General features: G+C 43.8%; 1 protein-coding gene across 1 annotated transcript in view; it reads right to left on the bottom strand.

Annotated features, from left to right (window-relative positions):
* LOC126298069 (protein eva-1) overlaps positions 1–19,780 on the bottom strand; it is an 869,024-nt gene that overhangs the window by 829,864 nt on the left and 19,380 nt on the right. The gene's annotated exons all lie outside the window — the stretch shown is intronic.

Below are 19,780 nucleotides of genomic sequence, written 5' to 3'. Positions count from 1 at the left end.
GTGGAACACTATGTGGGCTCAAATTGACAACCTTTCCGCGCCCACATACTATCACACGATGACCACATGCGCGAAAATTAATTTAAATTCTTCTTCGTAGGAGGCTATTGTCTTCAGAACCCAGCTGATAACTGTCATTTCACCCTACCTAGTTGTAACAACGAAGTCTAACCTAAAAGACATATACAACATATGAAAGCCACATTGGTTGCTTTACATATACGCAGTTTAAAATCATATGCAACACTTAACTGAAACTCAGTTGCTGTATTACAAAGTAAAATTTTAAATGGCCCTTATTTTACGATTTTAGATACACAAAGAGAACGTCCTCAAATCATTAAGTATAGTTACACGTTGGGTAGCATTCTTTTTCTATTCTTTCATCTTCTTTCATGTGGTACTTATGAAATTGATATAAAGTGCACCGTTTTGAGTAATTAGCATGATTTGCACAATTAATAAGTAAATGTCTTGAGTAATAATATATAAATGAAAATATGATTTATTAATTTATTTCTATGTTTAAAATACTACATGCCGTTGTGTATTTCTGTAAACTCAATCTCACTGACATTCTAATGGATTAATAAAGCCGTTAGCGCTTTTCCCACCTCTAGCGACCGCATAATTATTGGAACTGCGCAGGTAACGAGGTAATACGATAGAACCTACGTAATGATAGTTATTTTTATATTGGAATCACGACTTTAAAAAAAATTGTGCTAATTAATGTTTTCATCTAAATGTATCTCCTGAAAGAAGAGTTATACAATATAAGCAACTGCATTTATAAATTTATCAATAAATTGCCTCGAAATTGACGTATCTGCCATTTTAACAGCACGCGTGGTTTGTAGGGCTCCACTGTAGTGGAATGGTAGTGTGAATGAAATATACTATATAGTTGATACTGCACTTCGGCAGCCGTAGCTTGATATGCCTTACCGTGGTGAAAGCTGGATTATTTTCGGCCGTCACTTTTTTTTATCTTCTGATCACTGTTACCAGCACCACGCACTTTTGTCAAATGCTCCACTCGGCTTCGGATACACCCACTTCTGCCTGAGCTGCGTAGCTTATCATCACATCTCTAACATTTCATTTGAGTTAAAAGTAGTTATTATGAATTGAAATAAATTCTCTTTACCAAAAATCCACCAGAGAGGAAAAAAAGATCGATGATCACCAGTTTCAGCGCTTATTCTGTAGCATCGTAGCCTATCGATAGTGCCGCAGCCGGTGACTCGAAAATTCCTGCCGACGCTGCGAGCGGCGCTTTGAACATCGCCACCAATGAAGAACCTCCAGGTTACCGACCAACGAAGACCGCCAGGAGGGTGTTACAAAAGGCGGGCACCTGGGCACCAGTCTTCTACTCGAGAATCCTTGCGTACCGCTAGTTGGTGCCGAACGTTTTACTGAATTGTTGATAGTTAGCTCTACCGGCAAATGTTCAGTGTACATAGACTCACGCCCGAGTCAGGCCTCCGCTTATAGCTAGTCACGGCTGCCACAAGTTGTCAACAGTACAGCGTTTCTTCAGCCACAAGTTCAGTACAATATATTTATTTAAAGTGCACGTGTGTTAAATGATCTTTTAATTGCCTGTCAAGATTCCTGCAGCGACAGATCCCTTTAGCCACTTTCCATCCATTTATCATTAGCAGTGAGGATGTAACATTTAGATCCTTTGAACATAACGGTTACCGACTCGCGGCAATCTCAAATCTCCAACATGCTGTGAGGGCATGTCTCACTTTTGATGTTCAAAAATTTGGGAAATTTTGGAAATACCTGTGGGACCTAACTGCTGAGGTCATCGGTCCCCAGGCTTATACACTACTTAATCTATCTTAAACTAGCTTACGCTAAAAACAACACTCACAGCCATGCCCGAGGGAGGACTCGAACCTACGACGGGGGTAGCCGAGCGGGCCGTGGCAAGGGGCCCTTAGAGCGCGCGTCTGCATCGAGCGGCTTTGATGGTGATATGCCTGTTGAAGATCCTCGGTGCTGTTTGAGATAATTCGCTATGTGCAATAATCAGCGGTTTTGTAGGTCATCTTAGAAACATTCGAGGTCCTAGATATATCACTGTCAACAGAATGACCGTATGCAATGAAATGACTTTTTTGTTTCTCTTTGTTGAATAGGAACTGAATAACTTGTAGGTGTAGTTAGGGACGAATCATGGCCCTCTGAAAAAATGAAGTGAAGTAAAAAGCTGTTGGTGAGGAGAAGACTCAGCCCTCAACGCCGGACGATTCCGACTGGCTGATATACTCCCAGATTACATCTCATGTCAGGATTAGTTATTTGTTTTACAATTGGACGATGAGATCTTTACACAGTAAGTCGCAGAGGAACTTGTGTATCATCTTGACACACGTGCATTACATGAAAAATAATAATACTAATTCCTCACAATTGGAAATATTTTGATTGTTCTTACGCTTTTTAAGACATTCTCAGTGGAATATGGCTCCATCTTGTCTCTCTGAGAACTAAACCAACTCGATTCATCTTCAGGCTATATACATATTTTTCATTACTTCAGGTAAACAGGTTTTGCAACACCTAAAAGGTATACATCCGTTGTAGATCAAAGTGAATCGTTGTAGTGAAGTACGTTAGAAAATTTAATACCTTTCGCCGAATGCGGTTGCTTCCGCGGAACACTTACCCTGTACATCCCATATTCTTTCCCCCCTCTCGAACAGACTGCAATATGAGACAGAGCATGAGCAACGTCCTCATCTACTGACGTTCGTAATTTAGGATGTGTCCAAAGTTAGTACAAGGGTACCCCATTAAGAAAGAGTATATGAAAGAAGAGATAATAATGTGTGCCACTTAATTACATCCAGCGAAGGATATTTTTAGAATCTGTATTTATGCCTTACGCTTCAATTAAAAAACTAAAGACCTGATACGATTCCCTAGCTCCTGACTCTTTGTAGCAGTTTCAAGTTTTCTTATACACTCCTGGAAATGGAAAAAAGAACACATTGACACCGGTGTGTCAGACCCACCATACTTGCTCCGGACACTGCGAGAGGGCTGTACAAGCAATGATCACACGCACGGCACAGCGGACACACCAGGAACCGCGGTGTTGGCCGTCGAATGGCGCTAGCTGCGCAGCATTTGTGCACCGCCGCCGTCAGTGTCAGCCAGTTTGCCGTGGCATACGGAGCTCCATCGCAGTCTTTAACACTGGTAGCATGCCGCGACAGCGTGGACGTGAACCGTATGTGCAGTTGACGGACTTTGTGCGAGGGCGTATAGTGGGCATGCGGGAGGCCGGGTGGACGTACCGCCGAATTGTAAACACGTGGGGCGTGAGGTCTCCACAGTACATCGATGTTGTTGCCAGTGGTCGGCGGAAGGTGCACGTGCCCGTCGACCTGGGACCGGACCGCAGCGACGCACGGATGCACGCCAAGACCGTAGGATCCTACGCAGTGCCGTAGGGGACCGCACCGCCACTTCCCAGCAAATTAGGGACACTGTTGCTCCTGGGGTATCGGCGAGGACCATTCGCAACCGTCTCCATGAAGCTGGGCTACGGTCCCGCACACCGTTAGGCCGTCTTCCGCTCATGCCCCAACATCGTGCAGCCCGCCTCCAGTGGTGTCGCGACAGGCGTGAATGGAGGGACGAATGGAGACGTGTCGTCTTCAGCGATGAGAGTCGTTTCTGCCTTGGTGCCAATGATGGTCGTATGCGTGTTTGGCGCCGTGCAGGTGAGCGCCACAATCAGAACTGCATACGACTGAGGCACACAGGGCCAACACCCGGCATCATGGTGTGGAGAGCGATCTCCTACACTGGCCGTACACCTCTGGTGATCGTCGAGGGAACACTGAATAGTGCACGGTACATCCAAACCGTCATCGAACCCATCGTTCTACCATTCCTAGACCGGCAAGGGAACTTGCTGTTCCAACAGGACAATGCACGTCCGCATGTATCCCGTGCCACCCAACGTGCTCTAGAAGGTGTAAGTCAACCACCCTGGCCAGCAAGATCTCCGGATCTGTCCCCCATTGAGCATGTTTGGGACTGGATGAAGTGTCGTCTCACGCGGTCTGCACATCCAGCACGAACGCTGGTCCAACCGAGGCGCCAGGTGGAAATGGCATGGCAAGCCGTTCCACAGGACTACATCCAGCATCTCTACGATCGTCTCCATGGGAGAATAGCAGCCTGCACTGCTGCGAAAGGTGGATATACACTGTACTAGTGCCGACATTGTGCATGCTCTGTTGCCTGTGTCTATGTGCCTGTGGTTCTGTCAGTGTGATCATGTGATGTATCTGACCCCAGGAATGTGTCAATAAAGTTTCCCCTTCCTGGGACAATGACTTCAAGGTGTTCTTATTTCAATTTCCAGGAGTGTATATATATATATATATATATATATATATATATATATATATATATAAAGTTGGAAGTAATTTTGCCGTGTCTTACAAAAGTTTTATCCTGCCGTGGGTTCGTAGATGTAGCTTCAAAGTCTCTCAGGTTAGCACCCGAATGAATTTGTCGTCACAAAACGTATTTTCGATAGCGCGGCATGCCATCGTCATCAGGTTATTACTGTTGACTGGAGGGTGTGATAAATACATATGTCCTCTCCATCTTCCACTGACGCGCCAATCGCTCTCAGGACCCGAGCGGAGCACCTCAGTCTTCTTCCAGCACGGTGTTCTGCGTCCGCTGCGTTTGGAGCAGCTTCCGTGCCGCCTTCCAAGCTTGGATAAGTTTAAATCCATTGCTCCTGTTGTAGCCGTATTTCGATGACCTCTTTGTATAAGGAGTCCCAAAAAAAGGACATTGTTGTCCTCATATCTCATTCTATTTTGTTGAGCAGTTTCTGACGTCGTTGGATGCTGGAAGTCGAAGTGCTATTTATGTTAATACCGTCAGAATTGTCTGTCTGTCTGCGTATAGCATGACATATGATTAAATACCGAACAAGTGTTGCTACGAAATAATGAACGGTGTATGTTCCAGCATACAACTATTCCGAACATCGTTAATAAACAATTAATTTGGGGATACTTATCGCATTTACAGATAAAAAAAATGTACTATCGGTGGAAAAAACGATACACCAACGTTCTGAAACTTCAGAAAACGAGATCATCTGAAGAAATGTAAAATGCAGGCTACATACTTCAGCAATACAATGCCCAATCACAAAAGCTAGAACGAAGCATGGGACAAATTGACGACAAATCATGTCGCAGAAATGTTCAGTGAGAAATGCGCCTGGGGAGTTGTTGTACAGCAAAATAATTTTGTTGTAACGTTAAAATTTTTTGAAAGTTCTGTGCGAGTGAAAATGTGTGCTGCTGAATGGGGATCTCCTGCTTACACTTCTGTATGCGGTGGGACGTGGGGGGGGGGGGGGGGGGGGGTGTTGTTGGAGAATGGTTGCGTGGTTGCGCGGACAAAGTGGGCAGGGGTTATTTTAAGACGCCTGACCACGGTATCTTCGTCACCAAACAGGAATATATGGAAGGGGCAAATGGTCACAGGAGAATATTCATTTTTTTTACTGACAAAAATAAATAATCTGCCTTTTCCATGACTTGTCTTGGTCCCCAAGACTGTAAAGGAAGAAGTTATACGAATTACTTGCGCGAAAAAAGGAAACAAATGGAACGAAACAGTTCCGGAAAACCGTCGGTCGTCCCTTTCCCATCTTCACGCCCTGTCTTTTCAATCTTCAACGTGTGAATGTATCAATTTTTGTCTCCTTTCATGAATGATCTAGCTGTGTGGCTGTTAGTGGAAGATGCTCCGCAGGAAGTTCGAAAAGTATTGGTTGAATTTAGGGTTCCCTCACTGTAGTACAACGATTGTTTCAAAAGTTCGAAAAATCCGTGAGTCCTACGTCACCACCTCCAAACAAATAATGAATCACGTGATCTCTGGTCCACGTGACAACGTTGTGATTCGTCATCCGGTAACAAACAGCATCCGGTCAGAGGAGAGTGCGTGAATCGACGTAAGCGGCTGATATCCTTAAAAAGGGAGCCAAGACTAGACGCACAAAATAAGTATCTTTTCCGCCTGCCCTCATTGCAGCCGGTATTCGCTTATATCCTGAACGTTGCAGATCACACATAAAGGCGAATAGGCCAGGTGAATCCTAATGAAGTCTCTCTCAAGTAAATATTTTTACCCTTGACGTACCATGTCGAACGTACGTCTGAATCTAGCGTTACCACTTTGACGGTGCGCCGTACTACCTTCCAACGCACGGTAGGCTATGTCAGTTCAACGACATTAGGTCACCGGCGGCGAAGTTGGGTGCGACGAATGTCACTGGCCGTTGGTAAGCGATAGACAGGGGGAATGCCCCGTAGGTAGCTGTCCTCCAGATAAAACCACCCTAAGTAGGAAAATGACACCGGTATCTCAGTAAGCAGCACCGGAGGGCGTAGAGAAGATGGTGCCAGAACCTCCATTAGTAGGACCCTGAGTTCGGTCGCGCATCGCCGCCAAAGCCTGAGGTGCCTACCAATGTATGGAGACACTGCTGGATCATGAGCAGTGACAAGGCCAAGTCCGCCGCGTTCTTTAGGAAAAGGCGGTGAGTAGTATCGAAACTTAAATACCATTCCAGGGCTGACAAATGAACCGAATGCAATGAGGCTCCGAACTATGTGTTTAGGCATCGGTACCGTTTGCGCTACATGCAGAATTCGTGATGCATGATAGACATTAATAAATTTGGTCTGATTATGAAGTTCCAAAGCACGGAGATGATTATCCATAAGTCCAGCATGGATACGTTGCAAGAGGCTACGATAATTAAGGGTCGTCGTGCGCAAGATGTCATCCGTGAAGTCGATATCAGTACAGTGGATTTTATCGCACAGTCTGATTGGGGCGACGCTTGAAGGTATCATACAAGTGCCAATATTGAAGGTCACCAATTTAAGGACATTTATACCGCTCTCCGAACTGCACCGTAAGTGGCTAACCAGTCCATGGCCCTACGAATATCATGGTCGTCACGAAGAGTTAACATCAGATCATCTGCATACGTAGTGCGCGTAAAACCGATGCTATCAAGAGACAAACCCCTGAAGCGTTGTCACAGGCCGCACAACAACGGTTCTAACGCTAAAGAGTACAGTACCGTTTATAAGGGGCATCCCTGTCTAACAGGGCGGCGTATCTGCAATGTGTTCGACTGTCTACCACTGACAAACACTTTCGATGTTGCGCCACGTCGGAGACGGAACACCACCTCGATGAAAGCGCTCGGGTAACGCATATTATGAAGAACAGCAGTTAAGTACATATGACTGACGCAATCAAATGCTTGACTAATGTCTATCGCAGCCAGCGCTCCCGGTACACCACGCACTATAGCGACGGCAATCGAGTCTCTGTAGCGGCACAGGACAGCGAGTATATTATGCGTCCTACCCATCGATTCCTGAGCCACCGATAGGACACGAGACGTCGTACGCCGAATTCGAGCTGCCAGAAGGAGTGTGAAGATTTTCATAGTCAATAGTCCGTCATATTTGATCCTCCGCGAGGTTTACGGATTGGGATGATGACACCTTCCACAAAAGAGGCGAAAGTTGCACCTCTGGCGTCATGAACTCTTGACATGGTAACACATCCGGTCCTGGAATCTTATTGGGCATCAAACACTGCTTCTTTAGTCACGAGTTCTAGCAGTTCCTGTTGAAATTCCGGAGTAACCGTGGCTTGCTTCAAACCAACGCCAGCGGCAATGATCTCTGGATCAGATCTCTTTTTCGCCCACTGGTGAAAATAATGGGTAAAGTACGCATTGATTATGTCTGTTTGAGTGACGTGATGAACACCATCTTCTATCGTCACCTCAAGGATCAACGTCCTGTGTCTGCCCTTTCGTTCCGTGGCTATATGGCACATGGAGGTCCCTTCTTTGGCGATTCCGACCGTCTGGCGTGTACGAATGATGGTCCCTTCCAAGTGCTCACGCGTCATCGTCACAATATTCTCATCTGCTCGGTTGACACTCGTCTGGCTATCCGGTGATGGGGGCATAAAGGAAAACTTCCTAAGGCTCTCAAATGGCTCTGATCACTATGGGACTCAACTGCTGTGGTCATTAGTCCCCTAGAACGTAGAACTACTTAAGCCTAACTAACCTAAGGACATCACATACATCCATGCCCAAGGCAGGATTCGAACCTGCGAGCGTAGCAGTCGCACGGTTCCGGACTGCGCGCCTAGAACCGCGAGGCCATCGCGGCCGGCTAAAACCTCCTAAGGATGGCGCATTAGAGCTCTCTAGTGGTGCGCCACTGCGCCACAATTTCCCAACTGAACGTCCTCAAGGTGTGTCGAAGGCTCGCTTTGGTACAGTCCAGTCACCACTAGAAAGCAGGCGTATACGCTCCTCTTCTGCGTACTCATAGTCTGCACCTGTCTCCAAAATGATATCCACTGTACCACCTGCACAGCACTATGTTTCACTCTGCATACAACTTTACATATGATCAGACAGCGAACAAGTGTTGCTACGAAATTATGAACGATGTATGTTTCAGCATACACCTGTTATGCACATTGTTAATAAACAGTTAATTGGTGATGCATATCGCATTTGACACATAAAGAATGTAATATCAGTGGAAAAGATAATACACTAACATCGTGCAGCTTCAACAACAAAAAGGGAACATTTAAATAAATGTGCAGTACTTCATCTACAGGCAACATACTTCAGCAATATCATGCCCAATCACAAAATGCGAGGATTATGAAAGCGTTCTGCAATGACAGACGGATACCAATGCGTCCCTGACGCAACTTGAGCCTAACGCATTATTTACAACAACATTTCTGACACACCACCGGTCAGCAATTTGTTCGATTCTTTTTGAACCCGTATACCAGCTGTGTGGACAAACATTTTCATCCCGGGTTCGATTCCCGGCTGAGTCAGGGATTTTCTCTGCCTCGTGATGACTGGGTGTTGTGTGATGTCCTTAGGTTAGTTAGGTTTAAGTAGTTCTAAGTTCTAGGGGACGGATGACGATAGATGTTAAGTCCCATAGTGCTCAGAGCCATTTTGAACATTTTCAGGCGTCTTTCAATTCCACTCGATGAATCTGAGAATTGTGTGCACTGCAATTAGAACTTCTAAACATCATTTCATGGAATCGAAGGGCGCCTGCAAATGTCCCTCTACACAGTTATTGTGCAAGTCTACGAAGCATAGAACAAATTGGTGACTAATCGTATCTCAGTAAGTCGGCCGCTGTGGTCTCGCCGTTCTAGGCGCGCAGTCCGGAACCGTGCGACTGCTACGGTCGCAGGTTCGAATCCAGCCTCGGGCATGGATGTGTGTGATGTCCTTAGGTTAGTTAGGTTTAAGTAGTTCTAAGTTCTAGGGGACTGATGACCTCAGATGTTAAGTCCCATAGTGATCAGACCCATTTGCACCATTTTTTTTTTTTGTATCTCAGTAATGTTCAGTAAGAAATCCGACAGGGAAATTGTTGCTTAACAAAGTAATTTTATTGTACATGTTTAAATTTTTTTAAAGTTCTTTGAGGCGGATAGTTAGCCCTGGGTCTGCATATCAAACGGATTGGCAACAAGGCATACCGCCAATGTAACATATGTCAGGGCAAGATGTGAGCATTGCCACACAACGAGTTCTTATTGCCACAGAACGAGGCGTGCAAAAATGAAAATGTTGTCTCGCTACATAGCAAGACACTGTGAGCTGACACTACGTAATCAACGCCTGACCGCAACAGCAAAGTGAACCATAGGCAGAAAGAGCCGCGCTTGACGACCCAAAATAATTACTGAACTACCACGGCGAAGGAAGTAGCGCTGACGCGTAGAGATAAATGAGGGCAGATGCGCTTGTACACTCCGAGCCACTGCGTCGTAGGTGCGAGCACATACCTTTAAACAAGAAGGCTTCAAGAGCTTAAAGACATATTCAGTTGTGCTGCCATTCTGTCAGTGTTGCTAGAAATAGAGAGAATGACCGTCTATTGAGTTCCAGTGAAAACTCGACAAGCTGATCAATGATGGCCTGCCTCCTACCCGCTTTCTGACTTCAACATCAAGATGCGGCGAACCTGATGCAGATCACAGCCGTGGTCTGCGTCGCTCTCCACTGGATCATTGTGGATGATATCCCTCCTCCACCGTGGGTCATGGTGGATGATTTGCAAGCTGCCGTCTCTACAACGACCAGGTGTGGTGCAGTCAGGGAGACTCTTAGCCGAGTTGTCAGCATCTGAGGAGTCTTGGTCGATCCGTGGTGGGTGACTAGGGCTTAGTCTCCACGACAATCGACATCCTGGACCACAGTCAGCAGTCTCCACTCGAGTGTCCGGCGGGCTGCATTTGGGAGCAATGAGGTGAGAACCGCACTGTATCGTGGGACATTCATAATGACGCCCCCTAGCCCCTACGCTACCACCAGCATAGTACGGCCACGGTTCTGACCTGCGAGGCAACGTCACGACAAGTCAGCAGCATTTCTTCGCGGCACTTGAATTTACCACCGGCCGGAACTCTGATAAATAAGTGTTATTGCAGATATCACTGTGCCATTGACACCTCCAGGTGTCAATTGGACCAGTCAATCACACTCCCTGCTTGGCCTCCTGTTCACGCCACGACCCTGGTTCTTATGTCGTTCTCTGCCTCGTGATGACTGGGTGTTGTGCGATGTCCTTAGGTTAGTTAGGTTTAAGTAGTTCTGAGTTCTAGGGGACTGATGACCATAGACGTTAAGTCCCATAGTGCTCAGAGCCATTTGAATCTTACGTCGCAACAGAACGTTGGGTCAGGGACGCAGTGGTACGCTTCGTACTTCGAAGAACACTTGCACTTGGTTTGCCATTTATCTAGGGTTCTAAATTTCGCGTCTATGAAGAGGATGCTTTTCATCTTGTCCTCAACATGCAGGAACCTAGATTAGCCCAGATTACCGAACTGGCGACTGTACATTGTGTCAAACACAACAGTAGCGTCTGACATGTATCTCGCTGTGACTACATGTCGAGATGCAGTGGGATTCTATCTTTAGGATGCGATATTGTGGCCAGTGGCTTGTACTTACTTACTCTGTTACAGACTGGTGTGACACATGAGATAACATTGTCCGGTAACATCACGTTTCCTTGTCTTTCACTGATGTATCTGAGGCCGAGGCATGGATGCGTTCCAGCACCTTATAACGAAGTGCAGTTTTTCCTGGCTTCTCGTCGTTTGGAGGGTGATAAGGAACATTTCTAGGATACTGCTAATTTTTCAGTTACGGAATGTTATAGTGAGTAAAATTCTGTAGAGTTTTAAAACTAGTAACGTAACACGTTGACAGTCAATCCTCACGTCATCTATAGCGACTCGCCTCCTACCTTATGACTGAAGATGTCTTTTTCCATGGAACATGTGAGTACTGAAAATGAACAAAGTTAATTTAATTTCTTAAAAATTTCCCTGTCTTTGAAAAGGAAATTTGTGTTAGTTGGTAATAACTCAAATTTCAGAATGTTATAACTTTTAGCTGTATTTTAATAATACTCCTTCTTAATGTGATTTTATTTTCAGATTATTGGTGTGAAGCAAGAGTAATAATAGAGTATTGTCAAGATTTTCGCAACTGTAACACTTTCAAATCTGAATAAAATATTTGTCCCTAGGTACATAAACGCGTAGTACCTTGAAACAGTTTTCCACACTGGAAAAACCTTACCTTTCCAGAATAATTTTTGTAATTTCAGAAAAAGAGTGCCTGCAACAGACATAAGGAGAATGCTATCATTTCAAAATGGAAAATGAAAAAAAAGAAAATTAAACTCCAATTACAGAAGCGAAAGTAAGAAAAGTGTCAACTATTGTAAAATTGCTTTTGTGGGCCTGTCAAATTCTTGTGAACAAAGACGTCGCATTTTGGATGGCTGTATTCATTTCCCATCAATAATATAAAAAGTCATGGAATTCTAATTAGTTTATAGAATCATTACCATCTGCCATCGGGCAAATTCTTCAGGGCGATCAAAGTTGTGTCAAAGGAGAGTGGCCTACGACCCGGCGTCCACGCGGTGCCCTTAGCACCAACATGAATGCTAATTAGAGGTCTATGACGTGTGCCTAAATGCGTATGTCCACCTACGACACCCCACATAATCTGTACATCTTTCACAGTTAATTGCACTCTCACGTACTTGGCACTAATGTCACATAGGTTACTTTATTAAGAAGAATGACAACTATGTTTCGTTGCTCATTGTGCCAGTGACTATTTTCCCGCGTCCGTTGCTGCCTAAACAGTGTGTGGCGTCTGTACAATGGAAGCAGAAACATTCGCACGCGTACAACCAGCCCATCACAAAGCATACAGTTCTGAACCGTTCAAGGGCTTGGCTCCACACACATAACCGTGTTCCAGTGTGCAGATAGCTCTGAGGAAGACGCTGTAAAGTTGTCTGTTTACTGTATATAGCTGTACAATGTTATCTCTAGGTCGAGCGCTCTACATCTGAGTGCACACTACAGAGAAATTCCTAGTAACTAGAGCAACACTGAACACAACTTAGTGAAAGTCTAGCTTGATAATTGTGCTACTCACGCACATTTGAGAGAGGCCAGTTACATTAGCATAAACAAACGTAGGACTGAACTCTGTACAGTAACCAGTGAAAACATGTTGCTGCTGTTGTGTTACATTTGCTTAAAAAGAAAAACAGACATAATTCAAAAAGATGAATGGGAATGGTTGAAAAGCTGGATCTATCAAAAGACACGAAGTGGAAGTACATGCCAATTTGCGAAAAGAAATAAGAAACGAATGCGAAGACTGTCTCACGATGATTTACATTGTTTGCTGGAATTAGGGACCCCAAAAATGATAGTCAAAAAGGTAATTTATTACTGAGACAATGCTCCAATGCTTTTCACACATTAAAAAGCACCGTCGTGAATATCATAGTATCAAAGTTCCCTATGTGCTCTATTTAGCTTCACCATAGCAATCGCCACTCTTCATCTGCTTCATTTTTCTGACTCCGAAATTAATTTGGCATCGCAGATTGTGGTGTTTACTACACTCTTCTGCAACACCCGTTCCTGAGAATTCAGCAATATCTTCAAATGATTTAGCTTTTCATTCCCTGTTTTACACCTTTTTAATGGCTCGGAATGCAAGGCAACATGTCAAACGGTATGTGTTTCGTATTCCCACAGAAAACTCATTACGTCTTTTTCAAATCTCGAAAATGTATCCGGGAAAAGTTCATGGATCGCAAGGTGTATTTGAGCTGACGAACAGACTGCGTTCACGAGTGTGCTGGAACGCTGTGTAAACTTTGCGTTGCTATCTAGCTTTATCACTCCAACTAGAGTTTCAGGCTATTTCCGCTAGATAGCTCTCTACAGCATTTGCACTTCTAGAAGTCTCGCAGGGAGCCTAACTAGACCAGCTCTACCGGAAATATCTACTACGTACGGGCGCGTTGAGAAGTCCATTAAGGTCATGCAGGCAGGGTGCAACGTGCTACGCTTCGGTCACAGCACATACTCCATTGCGTCTGATCCTCCCCAAACCATAGGTTCAACGAAATCATCACTCTAGCGAAATGTAAAACAGATGTCTCGTTGAATGACCATTGTATTCCACGCAAGCTCAATCATATGCAAATACTGCATCTCTTCTCGATGATAAGATGTAGTGACATTAGCTTTCAAATTTCCACTTCGTAGGAAGACTTTTCAAAGAATGTGTTTAGCGTAGCACTACCCTTCCAGGTCACTCAGGAGGGAACTCTGCTGAGATTTTTGCAACTCATAACTATGCAAACATAATCCCTTTCTGATGGTATAGTGCTCTAGATATTTGGGCCACGTTTTTCACAGATGTCAACTTAATACAAACGGCGAGAAAGAAGAGCGAAATAGTACAAAGTTGGTTGGTTCCCTGCTATCCTGTAGCATCGCCTAGTGATACGATGTTTTCCTCAGCGCTAATATTCCAAGTTATTCGAGATCTGTAGGAATGCGAAAGCGAATGATGCGTATGCTGCTCTTGAGCAAACAAACCTAAACTGCAAGTATTAATCAGATGTGTGCGAATTTACGGGAAAGTGGGAAGTGTGGGAGAGCTGCATTAATCATGGCAGTTGTGCCGCCCTGGCCAGCGGACGTCCACAGTAGGTCAGCGGAAGACGGATGTCCGCTGTCCTTTGCAGCTTGTGCTTCGTAAATCATCTTGCAGTGTACGTTCGCAGCAAAAGAAATGGCTGTATCTCACCATATTCTCAACTCCCCCAAACTCATATAAGAGACGGTCGTTATCGAACAATCCACAGAAATAGGACGTTCAGTCCCGCTGAAGCCGTGTAGCGATAGCCCCGAATGCATGCTTTCCTCTTTAGTGAAGACTGTAACTCTTAGACAGAACTGCTCAATTACAGTAAAACTCAGAGAATTGGCAGAACATTCTCTCACTAATGAATGAATAATGCTCCACGGAAATGGCGGACACCAGTTATTGGGAGGTGAGCTTTACGTCAAGTTAGAGGAGAGAAGAGCAATCATCTGAATTTTAAACGCGAAAGAAGTCCCATTTCAATTCATAGACGTCATAGGTCTCAATCGGTACTCATGAATAGGCTCGTATTGAGGTTTTGGCTCGCACAGGATATGACTGATGTGATTGTAGAACCAGTGTGTAGAAGGGTCTTATGCAGCGACGAGGGGGCATTGGATGACCATCATTCCGTGGTAACAACGAACTGTACTGTTCCTAGCAAAAAAATGGTTCAAATGGCTCTAAACATTATGGAACTTAACATCTGAGGTCACCAGTTCCTTGGACTTAGAACTACTTCAACCTAACTAACCTAAGGACATCACACACATCCATCCCCGAGGTAGGATTCGAAACTGCGACCGTAGCAGCCGCGTGGTTCCTGACTGAAGCGCCTAGAACCGCTCGACCACAGTGGCCGGCTTGTGTGGAAATGAACAGCAACTATTTATTTACGCAACACTAATTTACATAATAGACTCAAATCTGCAGAGTTTCTCAATAACGAAGCAGTCCAAAAAAGATCAAGCCCAGGCGATCCACCCCTAGACAGAGAGAACAGGACGCAATTTAACGCAAATGAAAGCTAATACAGACAAGAAAAACAGTATAGAAAACAGAAGCTTTCAGCGATACTTCAGTTTGTATCCATATCTGGCGCTGGAAATGAAAACTCACGTGGAAGACCAGGGAATCGCACTGATGTAGATGACAGAGTAGTCACGTCATAATCTGACGATAATATCGACCCAGAATGCGAATACTTTAAGAGGACGTATAGTATTATGCAAGAATAGAAACTGACCATCTTCAATATTAATCGGATTGTGTCTAACAGCGAAGTCTTTGGGGTACGAGAATATCCTTAGGCACCAGAAACAGATAAAGCAATGTTGTAGGAAATCAGATCCGCCAGCATTACTGATGTCTGTTCAGACTCTCTCTGCAGGTTGTACAATTTTAAAATTTATTTGTCATTGGCCAATTTAGACAATTCAGTTATAATCAAGCAACCTATAAAACATTCCAAAATACAGGTGGAATAAAACATGTAATGTAGGATGTATAGGGTCACCAAATGCAAGCATTGGAAATTTAACATACAACACCATCTCCTGTTTATATACAGATAATTTCTATGTATCATTTCACAACACATATAGCAAGCAAATCAACACACCAGCCCACATCTGAAGCAACTTACAGAAGTTGACATATTTGGATAGCAGGGCGGGTTGTAGACGTCATACAGCAGTGAACGTTGTGACGCAATTACAGTGCACCTAGTCACATTACTTCCGATGTCAGGTTACGTAGTTTGGCATACTGGCATAGATTAAAAGTCGCTGATGACGTCAATTTAGGTGTCGTGTTATGCAGTTGGGCATACTAGTGACGACTGGTCACGCCCCTCCTTCCCACCCTTTGCAGGCCTGCCCATGCACCTGGGGCACTGCAAGTGAACCAACTTGACCTTAGGCATACTGGTGCAGATTCAAGGTCACCCCTCCCCCCCCCTCACCCCCCACCCCCGCCAGCCCACACATCTGAGGCACTGGCAGTTCTAGATAGCCTTTATAATGAGTATCAGGTTAAACATCCTGTCGACACAACATCCCCCCTCCATGGACTAATGGGATTAAACCTCCGCATCTACCTGCCAATTTTACATTAGTATAGAAGTTACATGGGTGGGTCTCATCCTTGAGCTGAGCACAATAGGAGGAGGACCATCAGGTTTGTTGGGGCTGGTATTTGTTACTTATAATAATAAAATCAGTTTATTATAATTACAAGGGTTCAGCCATTCAAGGTCTAAGAAGACGAACAGTTTGCTGGCATTTGTTAATAACACATTAAACTGAATATTATTATCGATACTCGAATTTTTCATTCGAGGTATCAGCACAGACCACCCATAGGCAGGCATGTAAATATTGTCAGTATCCATATTTTCTCTAAATTTTCGTGTTTTCCTTATTTCCTCCAATTTTACATATTTTTCCACAACTTAACCATTTTTATGTATTATTCCATATTTTCCTTAGTCTACATGTAAATGTACAAGAGTATATATATATACTCTTATTGCAATGAATAATTTAACAACAAATACACAGTAGCAGAGACTTTAAATGTTGAATAAATGCCACAAAGCGATAGGTAAACAAAATAAATTATTGCCACATCTCCCCTACATTATTAGTATATTTGTGTGTTAAAACGAGCGTGCTGCTAGATATAATGACCTCACTCAAAACCTTGGTAAATTTATGAAGTCATAGCAAAATTATGAGGTTATGGACTTCCAAGACTGTCAACTAAAGATACGTTATATGTATTTATAAGAATTAGCGTACCTCTACAAAATATGCACTACAGAGATGGCCAAATTCTCCAGCCACCCACAGTGAAAAGTAAGCTATGTGTGGGGTAGAAAGAATACACTTGGAACGCTGACGAATAGAGTCTGACCATGAACGTCATCACTTCGCTACCTGACAGCTCAGCAATGGCCAACAATTTTGCACTATTCTAGGTGTAATCGTGTCAGACGTGACCGCCCTGGCTGGAACGAAAGCAGGAACTCAGGCAAAGCCATCCCACCAACGACATAACGATCGTAATCTGTCAGTGGAAATATGTGGACGTTTATGCAGATAAGCATCATCCCCTCACCCTTTCTCTTTGGACCAATCAGGAAGAAGCTCCTCCAACAATCCTGCTTTAAATACTGGTCAAACTGCGTTGGTGACATCAAATTGGATCAGACTATTACGATATTTAAATAAGAAAGCCATGTGTTATTAGTGTGTGACATCACGATAAGGCTTGCAAATACCTACGGAAAACTCCAAAGAATAAACAAATTCCCACCACCTAAACAAGACTGAGCAATGGCCATAGTGTAGCAAAAATAAACTGTTTCTACAAGCCAAGCCGTCGACTCTTAAAGGCCATGAACACATCTGTTGCTGTGTGATAAATGTTACCGTAGAGATATGTAGCGTTCGTGTGCAATCTGTCGATAAGCCATCACGTCCCACAGCCGGCACAAAATCTCTCGTAAATCGTGCTCTCCACCACCTATCTCAGAAGATGAACGGTCCTTTGCAAACTATTACAGCCAGCAGGGTATTCTCATACGGACAACACACGCAACCTAACAGTCCGGAGAAAGTTCTACTCATACCTGCATCACCGCCATCACTTCTCGATTCCCCGTACATGTTAACTGTTTAGCTGTGGAGAAATACCGACACCCTTCTCTATGCAACCGATGGTGTTTAAACTGCAGACACTATGCGTTAGCTGGCTGTCAGTAACAGCCGGGCAACGGTCGAACTGTGAACTGTCTCATGTCTCCCGCTCCTGGCCAATAACGCCCACACTTAACTTATTATCACTAGCATGTAGAAGGTGAGGACATGATAAGGCGGCGCTAGCCAACGTTTACCACATAATTGCCGTATTAAACTCAGTGTGACATTCTTTGTGACATAGCACTCTAATCGTCGGGTAAGGAGGATGGAAACGCTTATTTCCTCGGTGTTTATTTCGTTGGAAGTAAACTTAATGTTACTTTACGTTTGTGACCTTACAAACTGAAAGTAACAAAGTTTACTTCTGTTGCCTGAGGAAATTTGTAACACACTCCTCACTAAGGTTACAGAAGGCTATCTCCAAATAAACGACTTAATACTAAATTTGTTACCGATAGGGCTGGCCGACAAAAGAGGATAAAGGAGTTGCTCTGTGATTCCAGGAGAGAAGACGTCGTTCTTTTCGTGAAAATTTATAGGACTGACATTTTCAGTTGACTATGTACACTTCTCGTATGATAAAAGAAATCAGGGCTACTAATGACGCATCGATTCATTTTTTTGAGAGTTGCATCAGGTGTCATCCACCAAGCATTACATGGTGGTTTGCGAAGCACATGTGTTCTAAAAATTTTGGGAGATACTTTAGATCACGTGCCCAACTTATAAGCTCTTATTAAGTCCAAGTAGACAACTGCAGAACTACATATACAGGGCGGACTATTTTAACCCATAATGGAGAATAACTCGGGACTGAGATGAGATAAAGAAAAATGATTTAGATAAAAGTTTTAAGTGGCAAACAGGGTATCTGGCCATAGTGACTTGGATGACAAATGAATTTCCACGTAGACAAATAGCGGGACAACCACCCCCGCCTGCAATAACAAGTGTTCCATTAAACCTACATTACAGTGACGCATATGAATCCCAAACTGATTTTGAAATGTGATTTGTTCACAATGAATAGACAATCAAACAAATGCACTACATAGAATGCCCACCAACGCAGTCTTCTGTCAAAACTGCTGTTTGGTAGGTTGCGTAATCAATTTCCATGTAAAATAATTAAAATTAAAGACATAAACAACAATATTTTATAGCCTATTATCCGTCCTGATAACATGGGATGTGTGTACTTCCACACAGGTCAGCCGTCAACCTTTATGATCTTACTTTAATTATCCGGAAGATGCCTGTTTAGATCCCACGTCAGTCTGTTTAGTATTTATGTATGTGTGGAACAAAGAGTGGAATGCGTTTTCTCCTGGCAATATGATCAGACTGGGTGTCAACAGAAAATCCCTTTAGCTGACAACGGTTATGTGTGCCAATAGCATAAGCCTACGGGTAAAGGCCTTGACGAAAATATGTCAAGTCACATGAGCTTCCAGTCAGACGTTATAAATATGAATGGACTTGCAATTCAATTACACTGTTCTGTGTGTGCTGTGACGTGGATACCATCAGGCCATGAGGGAAGTGTGTGGATCCACCAATGACAAGCAACATGCGTATGTGTTTTTTTGTATGCATAGTGTTACTCTGCACACCAAAACATGTACTTAGCGGTGTAAATTTGTTGAGTATCAACTACGATGTCTAGAAAAAATTATGCCACTTCCAAGTGAACAGTACAGTCCATCCCTGACAACTGTGTGGAAGAATGCAGTAATTGTACCCTAGCATGGACTGACGTCATATTGTATGGAGAGACTGGTACAGTTTTAAGAAGAAATGAGAGATATATTTTGACAAAATGATACACATATTTCAGATTCTTTCTATTAATCCTTACCTAACCCCTCGTTTATGTCCCCTGTGTAGTAGTAAATGTCTGAGAATATGTTATTTTATGACAGTACACCAA

The sequence above is a fragment of the Schistocerca gregaria genome, chromosome X (assembly GCF_023897955.1).
Source record: "Schistocerca gregaria isolate iqSchGreg1 chromosome X, iqSchGreg1.2, whole genome shotgun sequence".
NCBI lineage: Eukaryota > Metazoa > Arthropoda > Insecta > Orthoptera > Acrididae > Schistocerca > Schistocerca gregaria.
The sequence above is the reverse complement of the archived record's forward strand: the minus strand, read 5'-3'. Positions and strand labels throughout refer to the sequence as shown.